The 7951-nt window shown below is 46.9% G+C and overlaps 1 non-coding gene across 1 annotated transcript; it reads right to left on the bottom strand.

Annotated features, from left to right (window-relative positions):
* Nucleotides 1-6066: 6066 nt before the first annotated feature.
* On the bottom strand, nucleotides 6067-6132 carry TRNAS-UGA (transfer RNA serine (anticodon UGA)). The gene has a single exon. It is a non-coding gene; the product is annotated as a tRNA-Ser (tRNA).
* Between the last annotated feature and the right edge of the window lie 1819 nt (nucleotides 6133-7951).

Here is a 7951-nt window from a genome sequence, read left to right as displayed (position 1 = left end):
GTATTATTCCAAGTTAAAACTATATGCACATTTTTTGGGGGTTGGATGAGTTGTAAACTGTGAAGTCAGGAAATGAGATGCAGAAAAATATAGATGTGATAATTACGTAATTAACTGTGGTTGTTCACAACAAACACTTGTGCTCACTTCCTTACTAACACCCAACATAAGCGGGGGGAGAAGGATACTGTACAAGCCCCAGTGTTCCCTCTTGATTGGTCTATCATGTCTATCATGTCTAAAGACTACATGCAAAGGAATAGGGGGGAAACTGCAGCTTTAAATCTGGCTGAGGAATTGGTCCTGGCCGAGAGCCATAACGTAATTAGTGCAACACACACTTCAGGTAGTAGCGGCTCCCAGTTGATAGCAGAGAGCCACGAGGAACCTGACGTTGAACGAGCAAAGCGACCAGATGAGGCAGAACAGATGACCCCTACAGGTTTGCGGGCCCCACTGACAGAATCCAAACAGGTGGACCACGCAGCTGATAAGGTACATGATAGGGAAGTTCCAGCCAGCCCTCTTCCGGAGTTATACAACCAACTCCCCAGGCGGACCCTTCTGGGCTGGGTTTTACCCTAAAGGGCTGGATGTTTTCGTTGGCGACAGAATTGGAACAGATGAAAATCTTCTTAAGTGAATGTAATCAGCTTCTAACAAGTCTAGTTGATGCACAACAAATAGCCTCTGCGACCGTGCCGATCAATGATCCGACATCTATTCAAAATAACACTCTGCCTGTCCCCCCACAACAACCTAGGAATAACCCTCGGAAAGCCATGTGCCCCAGAAAACGCAGACGCACAGCAATTAACGTAAAAAAGAGTAAAAATTTAAAACTGCAAAAAATAGCACAAAGCAACAAGCTCAGTTTTAAAAGACTCTTTGCCCTGATGGATAAACTACCGACAGTGACCGCTGAGAAAACAAGAACATTATTACCAAAGCAGCCTATTCGGGCAGCAAGTTCTTACCAGCTAGAGGATGATTCTAAACCTCGCCCGCTCCCCCCATCCAGGGATTTGTGTAGAATTATACCAGCTAGTGCTTCGGTCAGTTATATTCCGTTACAGGACCCCTGGCAAGACGTTCTTAGGACGGAGCAAGAAACCCAGGACAAGGCATCGTCTGTGTTGGCTCCGCATTGGTCCCTGGTTCTGAATCAGCGTAAGATGGTATTCGTAAAGTACCCCAAACCCTGGGGTGTCATCCCATTAGAAGAACGGAAGTACCATCTTGTGGAAACAGTTAGGGCTGTTGTGCCAGCTTCCCTTTCGACTAGCGACATCGAGCAGGTGGAGTATTTGCATTTTGACGGTATAAGGGCCCGAGCGGTGGTCACTTTCTCCTCCCAGAACATTGCTACTCAAATTTACCATAATAAGGAGGAGTTGGGGAAGTCGGGTTTATTTTTATCAAGACTCTTTGAAAATCAGGCACTGCCAGTGGACCTAATGCCACGCCCGCACCGACGAAACAATCATGGCCAGGAGGAGGATTGGATAACCCGGGGCACATTGATCGATCTGCGTCCAACGGAAATGTGTGTCAATAGAGGAGCTACTGTGGCGGCGGCTCATTTGGGAATCCCGGACCCACAATTACAAGCAGTATCCCAATATTGATCTAGTGGTTGAAGAGGAAACTATGCTACTACAATCCTTTGGAGCACTCCCTCCGTCAGAGCAGAGAGAAATTTTAAACAGACTGGATCAGTTAACCAAGCGCCTTGCCGATATTCAGGCGCGGGCCCCTAATATTGTTGCACCAGCCCTGCACAGTATTACCGGAGCAAGGACAGGGAGAGAGGACCATGTGGCAACTCTAGATACTATCCAGTTATATCCGGAGTCACTGTGCTCAGGCGTTGAATTACCACTATTGCCAGTTCCTTCTGAAAGTGCGAGGGCAACGAAGGAAAACATCATACCCCCGGATCCAGGATATAATATCAAGCATCAGGCAGCGGTCGAGAGGGGAGCCACCGATCAGGCTGGGGCGCCTCTTCAACCTGGCACGACAGAAGCAGGGGCAATTAGGCGTCGGCTCTCTCCACCTAATGACGCCGGGAGGGAGGATGTCTCAGATTCCGGTGGGGTTATTGAATTGGCAAAACAGGGGTCAAGATTGTGCGCTCCTTTTGCCTTATTGTCCCCTAATATTTGTAGGCTGACACATACCTTTCCTTCTCCCTGACTGCCTCTGCCCCACTCCCCTAGTGTAAGATGGTCATTTAAGTTTATGGATAAGTGGGTAAAGGAGGGGATCCATGGGGTAAAGGAGGGAATCCAAGGGGCTGCCATTAATGTTGTTGAAGGCAGAGGGAGATACGAAGTAGGGAGACAGCCATACTATCAAGGGAGGGTAGAGTGTAACCGATTGTTGATAACCCCCAAGCTGTCCTCCCGCTGAAACAACCTGGATGGTCTCGGTGACAGTGCCCCTGGGTTAAAACTGCTGCTGCTGAATGCCAGGTCGGTGAATAGAAAATCGATGCTCATCCAGGATTTGGTCCTTGATGAGCATGCTGACCTGGCCTGTATTACGGAAACCTGGTTGAATGAAGATGGGGGCGGGGTAATCTCTCCCAGCTTTGTCCACCTGGTTTTTCAGTACCGCAGCAGCCGAGACCTGGGGGATGGGGAGGTGGGGTCGCAGTGGTCTATCGTGACACCATCCCCCTGACCAGGTGCCCTCTCCCACAGTTCTCAGGGTTCGAGTGTGTGTACTTGAAGTTAGGTGGCCAGGACAGAATAGGGATTCTGTTGGTGTACTGCCCACCCTGCTGCTCCACAGTCTCCCTACCTGAGCTAGCCGGGGTAGTCTCGGGGTTGGTGTTGGAGTCCCCTCGGCTTGTGGTACTGGGTGACTTCAACATCCATGCTGAGACTGCTCTGTTGGGAGTGGCTCAGGACTTCATGGCCTCCATGACAACCATGGGTCTGTCCCAAGTAGTATCTGGCCCCACTCATGTTGCTGGTCACACCCTCGACCTTGTTTTCTGTGTTGGTCGGGATGACGGTTATCTTGGTGTGGAAGAACTCGCAGTGGTTCCGTTGTCATGGACAGATCACTACCTGGTCGGGTTTAGACTCACTGGGACTCAGAACCTCTGCAGGGGTGGGGGACCGATTAGAATGGTCCATCCCAGGAGGCTGATGGATCTGGATGGTTTCCTGACGGCTCTTGGAGATTTTCCTGTCACCTTGGCAGTCGATCCTGTCGAAACCCTGGTTTTAATTTTTGTCTTAATCTTTGCTTTTAAAAATGTTTTTATAGTAGTATTGTACCCACTCTCACTTGTATTTTAAATGTGGTTCTTATTCTGTTGTACACCGCCCTGAGAGCTTGTTGCTATAGGGCGGTCTAAAAGTACAATAAATAAATAAATAAATAAATAAATGGCCAGGGCGGTGGACACGATCGCTCCCGTGTGTCCCCTCTTTCGGAGTGGAGCCAAACCAGCCCCATGGTTTTCCAAGGAGCTGGTGGTGATGAATTGTGTCAGATGGGGACTAGAGCGACGTTGGCGGAAGACTCGGAGCGAAGCTGATCGATCTCGGGCTAGAGTCTATTTGAAGGCCTACTCCGAGGCAGTACGGGCTAAGAAGAAATCTTTCTTCTCGGCCTCCATTGCGTCTGCTGGGAGCCGTCCAGCGGAACAGTTTCAAGTGGTTAGGGGGCTTTTAAGTTCCAGCCCCCGTCAGGGTAATTCTGACCACTCAGCAGACCACTGTCAAGAATTTGCACGGCACTTTGCAGACAAAGTCGCTCAGATTCGCTCTGACTTGGATGCTAAAATTGATACAGTCTCTGAGGATGTAACTTTGGTGCCTGTTTGTCCAATTAAAATGGATTCTTTTCAACTTGTCCTGCCCGAGATGTGGACAAGATCCTTGGTGCAGCGCGTGCCACCACTTGGGTACTGGACCCTTGCCCTTCCTGGCTCATTAGAAGTACCAGAGGGGGACTGGTCGATTGGGTCAGGGGAGTAGTTAATGCCTCTCTACAACGAGGCAGAATTCCATCGTGCTTAAAGGAGGCAGTTATAAGACCACTGCTGAAAAAGCCCTCCCTGGATCCCTCTTTACTAGGTAACTACTGGCTAGTCTCCAATATTCCATTTTTAAGCAAGATAATAGAGCGTGTGGTGGTCGCCCAACTCCAGAGATTCCTGGATGATACGGATTATCTGGATCCATTTCAATCTGGTTTCAGGCCTGGCTATGGGACAGAGACGGCTTTGGTCGCCTTGGTGGATGACCTACGCAGAGAACTGGACAGGGGGAGTGTGTCTCTGCTGGTTCTACTGGACCTCTCAGCGGCTTTCGATACCATCGATCATGGTATCCTTCTGGGCCGCCTTGGTGAGATGGGACTTGGGGGCACTGTGTTACAGTGGCTCCAGTCCTTCCTGGAGGACTGAACCCAGAAGGTGGTACTGGGGGACTCCTGCTCGACCCCCTGGCCATTGACCTATGGTGTCCCTCAGGGTTCAGTTTTGTCCCCCATGTTATTTAACATCTACATGAAACCGCTGGGAGAGGTTGCCTGGGTTTTGGGGTTCGGTGCCATCAGTATGCCGATGACACTCAACTCTATTTCTCTTTTCCACCTGAAGCCAAGGAAGCCGTACAGGTCCTAAATCAGTGTCTGGCATCAGTGATGGACTGGATGAGGGCAAACAAGTTGAGATTAAATCCTGATAAAACAGAGGTACTCCTGGTCAGTCGGAGGGCAGATCAGGGAATAGGGATTCAACTGGTGCTGGATGGGGTTGCACTCCCCCTGAAGTCTCAGGTTCGCAGTTTGGGTGTACTCTTGGACTCAGCTTTGAATTTGGAGGCCCAGATTACTGCTGTATCCAGGAGCGCCTTTGCCCAATTAAAACTGGTGCGCCAGCTGTGCCCGTTCCTGGAGCTGCCTGATCTGACTAGGGTGATGCATGCCTTGGTTACATCCCACTTAGACTACTGTAACGCGCTCTACGTGGGGCTGCCTTTGAAGACTGTTTGGAAACTTAAATTGGTACAAAGAGCTGCAGCCAGAGTGCTAACCGGGGCTGGTTACAGGGACCATACAACTCCCCTGTTACAACAGCTCCACTGGCTGCCAATTTGTTTCCGGTCACAATTCAAAGTGCTGGTTTTGACCTACAAAGCCCTATACGGCTCAGCTCCAGGCTATTTGACAGATTGTATCTCCCTACATGAACCTGTCCGGGATTTGAGATCTTCAGGTGAGGCCCTTCTTGTGCTCCCCACACCTTCGCAAGTACATATGACGAGGACACGAGATAGGGCCTTTTCGGTGGCCGCCCCTAGGCTATGAAACTCCCTTCCAAGTGAGGTGCGATTAGCTCCCACCTTGCCGTCTTTCCGGCGACAAGTAAAGACTGTTTTATTTCAACGGGCATTTGGGATAGAGAACGACCAAGATTAAATGTCATAGCATTGGTGACTACAGTATATGATTTTATTATTTAAAATTGTCCGCTGTTTTTAACGTATGTTTTATGGTTTTTAATTTTTCTCATAGTTTAATTCTATTTTAATTGTATATTTCTGTATGTTTTAATGTTGTTTTTAGTTGTAAGCCGCTCTGAGTCCTATTGGAAAAAGGGTGGGGTACAAATAAAGTTTATTATTATTATTATTATTATTATTGTAACACAGCCATGGTAAGCCAAATGAACATGCGTAGTGTGATAAAAATCCATGGTGTCACTTAGCCCCCAAGTGATAGCATTGAACTTCCTGATGTATTATAATTCAGAGGTGCCATGGTCCAGACTCCCTTTGAAGTTTTACAGGAAGCCTTGTACAAGAATGCTACGAGAAGCCTCTGAATCCTGCCCAGTGCATGTGGATGTCAGGTTTATGGGTAGTTTTAACTAGCATTGCTGTTGCCCTCAATTGCATTACATAGAATCTAATGTAGATTATAAAGGACTACCATTTAGGAACATAGGAAGCTGCCTTATACTGAGTCAAACCATTGGTCTATGAAGCCCAGTGTTGCCTACAATGACTAGCAGCGGCTCTCCAGGGTTCCAGACCTACCTGGAGATGCCAGGGATTGAACCTGGGACCTTCTGCATTCAAAGCAGATGCTCTTTCCATTGAGCTCTGCCCCTTCCACTAATGTTTTCTAGTACATCCCAAGGCATTCTGTTGCTGTCAGATACATGTTAAATTGGAGTAATAGTTTATTTCTATTCCTTATTATATTTCTTATGACTTCTAAAACTCAAATTTTTAAAATGTCTGTCTTTGATATTTACTTCAGCCCAAGTATTGCAATTGCACCCGTGTGATCTAGGGGGAAATGATCCAGATGAATTAATGATAAAATATAGAAATATTGTCATAAGATTGAGTGTCCAGTGAGAAATGAACAAGGTCTTGGCGATCACTTGTGACCGAGTAAGATTGTCTTCCAAACTATAATCTTTAACAATGGATGCGTCTGAATCTGTATCCACCACCGATGTACCAGTCCATGAGTAGGGGCTTCTGGATTTCACAGTCCTGCCCCTGTCGCCATTTGCCAATCGCCGTGGGACTTTTGTTATGGAAGACACCTGTCAGTGAATTTGTTTTATGTGGGGAGATCGGCGCGCCACGATCAACACACAATCTTGACAGAAAAAGGCTTTGATCTATTGGCATGGGTACCACGACGATTGGAAGTCCTTTATCTGCTGCAGCCTTCATCCGCCTTCACAGCCGTTGTAACATATACATTGTTATCTTCCGCCTGTTCTGCTGTTGAGGACTTTCTCAGATCGTTCTTTGTCTGGTTCCTCTCCCTTGACGTTACCGCCATGGATGACCCTGCTGGGAGTATATGACACCCGATGGCATCGCTCACAGGGTTCATTGGAACACGCAAGACCACTCACCACTACAAGGTGATGATCCAGCGAGGGGAAAAAAATTAATATGAGAAACTCTTCATGCTGTCGTTCCCTTTGTAGGTTAAAAAATAGGTAGAGTGCAAACCCGGACCTATTAATTAAAAGTATAGGTTGATAGCTGATCTCAACAAACAGATGTTTCTGCGTGTAAAATAATGACACAGTTGCCTGTAAGGCTTGGCTATTCTAGCCATATCCACTCATTATGTTCAAATTACAGAATCTGGGAGAACTAGAATCTGCAGTGCACGATGACATCAACATCTGTAGAACTCTGCTGGGACCCTGGAACCATAAAAAGCCACTTTGCCAATGTAAGTGCTGTATCATATTACCCAGCAATTTTGTGTGTTTGTGCGAGCGAGCTACAAATACAAGATAGGAAAGAAAAGCCGAAGGAGTCAATAAGGGTGATGGGAAATATTCCCAGGAAATGTTCCTGGTGTTTTTTTTTTTTTTTAATTGTATAGCTCTGTCTATCCAGTCAAATCCTGAAACACAAAGCAAGCAGAATGTAGCCTGAATAATAGACAAATTTAAAACTGAAAAGAACTTATATTTTAACTTCACATTTAACTTAAGGAAGATAGTCCCTTAAGGATTCTTTAACAAATTACAGAATTTTGTTTGTGAAACACTACATAATTATAATAAATTTGGAATGAGAGTGGATTTGGCTGTAAAGATGAGTGAGAGGACATACTTCTTTGTCCTTTCTTGCTGACTGGAGCCAATTAGAGTGAAAGGAGGTGGGTCAAACACTGAGAAGACTCTTCTCAGTGCTAACACTCTACTCTTTTATGCTGATTGGCTCCTAGACATTAACAAGGATCTCATTCTCAACCCCACAGCAAAAAAAAAAAAAAAAAGTGGGGAGGGGGCATGGCAGTGATTAACATGTAGGGACTCTGCACTTCTGAATTTGCCATTACTCTACTGGCCAGCAGTGTACATTGTTAGACGTGCTCCCCACCTCCAGAGCACCTAGATGTTCCTGAGACGGTGCTAAACAGCATTTGGCTTCCTTTT

Source organism: Rhineura floridana, chromosome 2, assembly GCF_030035675.1.
Source record: "Rhineura floridana isolate rRhiFlo1 chromosome 2, rRhiFlo1.hap2, whole genome shotgun sequence".
Lineage (NCBI taxonomy): Eukaryota > Metazoa > Chordata > Lepidosauria > Squamata > Rhineuridae > Rhineura > Rhineura floridana.
This window is presented reverse-complemented; position numbering and strand designations above follow the sequence as displayed.